This window comes from Antrostomus carolinensis, unplaced genomic scaffold, assembly GCF_000700745.2.
Source record: "Antrostomus carolinensis isolate BGI_N321 unplaced genomic scaffold, ASM70074v2 scaffold12248, whole genome shotgun sequence".
NCBI lineage: Eukaryota > Metazoa > Chordata > Aves > Caprimulgiformes > Caprimulgidae > Antrostomus > Antrostomus carolinensis.
In genome coordinates, this window is record NW_010332364.1 from 2,581 (window position 1) to 4,611 (window position 2,031).

At 46.0% G+C, this 2,031-nt stretch overlaps 1 pseudogene; it reads right to left on the minus strand.

Moving 5' to 3' along the window:
• Positions 1 to 224: 224 nt before the first annotated feature.
• On the minus strand, positions 225 to 361 carry LOC114818827 (uncharacterized; annotated as a pseudogene).
• Positions 362 to 2,031: the final 1,670 nt, after the last annotated feature.

The following is a 2,031-nucleotide window of genomic DNA, read 5'->3' on the forward strand; positions in this document are numbered from 1 at the left end:
TGCCCTCCTATTCCTCCAGTTTAAAGCCATCACCTCTTGTTCTGTCAACTCCCTGCCCTTGTCCAAAGTCCCTCCCCAGCCTTCCTGGAGCCCCTTCAGGTACTGGAAGGCTGCTAGAAGGTCTCCCCGGAGCCTTCTCTTCTCCAGGCTGAACAGCCCCAACTCTCTCAGCCTGTCCTCACAGCAGAGGTGCTCCAGAACTCAGATCATCCTTGTGGCCTCCTCTGGACTCGCTCCAGTAGGTCCACAGAAAAAAATTTGAGGAAATCTCAGGGATCAGCACACCTGGAGTGCAGGGGACGAGCCTCACCCTGAGAAAACCACCTGCCTGATGATGATATCTACCCTACCAGGTAAGTATAATATATATATACTTATTTTATATTAATATAAATAAATCCTACCTTCTGCTTTCATTCACATCCTACCTATTTCATTCACAGTTTCCTCTTTTCTGCGTTGTTCTCCAGCTTCTCTCCTTGAAATCCAAGCTCCTTCACCTCCCCTTCCACTTTGGGCCAGTGCATTTCTTGCAATGGCAACAGGACCATGTACTGAGACCACAGCAGCTCTGCAGCCCCCTAGATGTGAAGAAAAGAGCCCCCCCAAAGGAGGGAGCCATCCACTGGTGCTGTGCTAATGAAGGGCTGGGGCTGCTATCATTGTAATGCTCAAATAAAAGCAGGAAAGGTAGGCAAGCATGTGCCCAAGGGAACAGAGTTCCTTTATAGAAAGAAAGGAGGGGAGGAGATGAATAGGTGAGACAGTCTCTCATTACCAGACATGACTTCACCTATAGGCCTTCCTCTTGCCTCCCAGCAATGACACTGGCTTTCTTTCACAGCAATTCATGCATTTCAAAGGGCCAACAGCATAAAAGGATTCTAAAAATAGGTTAAAGCCTGAAACCAAAGAGCAGCTTTTTCATTAGCAACAAGAGAAGCAGAAGGGGAAAGAATTGTAGGACGGAGCTCTCCAAGTGTGCCAAATGACTTGTAGTTTACGGATTTTCTGCTGTCGTACAGAAATTCTTCTAGCATCTGGGCACATTTCAGATGTGCAGTAACTGATATAGCTAGGACCTGCCATGTGTGCTCTCCTTACACTGAGGAAGATTACTGGGAATCAGGGTGTTGGGACACAGACACAGGATCATCTGCACTGGAACAGGAAGCTTGCAGAAGCTCAGGTGGTGGCAGAAAGTCATCTGTTGGGGAAAGATCCCAGTGGAAAAGAGACAGAGCCGGCTGGGAGTTGCATCGTTGCTATGCTCTGACACAGCAGCTGGGCACACACTCTGGTTTATAAAGTATCAGTTGCAGAAGGTGGATTCTCTGCATCCTACACACCCTTGGACATCTGCACTTCTGTGGAGAAGAAACCCTTTCCATGCTCACCAATGTTCACACTTTATCCAAAGGGTGCAATTCATCAAAACACTGATCCCAACCTTGAAAGAGCCTGTATAAGCCAAATTCTTCAGCTATCTTGGAATAAAGATAGCAACTAAAAATCATTTTTCCAAATGGATGGAGGTTGTACAGATGGAGACTGCATTGCTCCTACACCAGAACCAATGAGACTTTTGACAGTACAAAATGACCACAAAGAAGTTGCCAAAGTCACATCTGAAGAGATGCTGGTATCTGGGAAAAGCAAAGCAAAAGCTTTCTGTGCTGCCTCTCTCTCACCCTTTGTCTCAGCTTTAGCCTTGGAAGATATCTGGTGCTTTAAAGACCTTGGCAGACAGAGGTAGAACTCACTCAAATAAATCAATTAAGAGGTCCACTTCTGAGCTACTCGGATTAGACTCTCTTTAAAGTTAATAGACATTGTACAATTCATCATGCACTTAAAATAGAGAGCTAAAATAGGGCAGGTGAGTCATGCCTAAAAATACCTAATCACCTCCATTAACTAATAAGGGAAGGCTGGAGTGCCCAGTTCAGCTGCAGATGTACATACATCACAGGTTTCTGAGGTGGTGAGAAGTGAATCTCACCCCAGGTTCCCGTCAGTCACTCTCAGTAG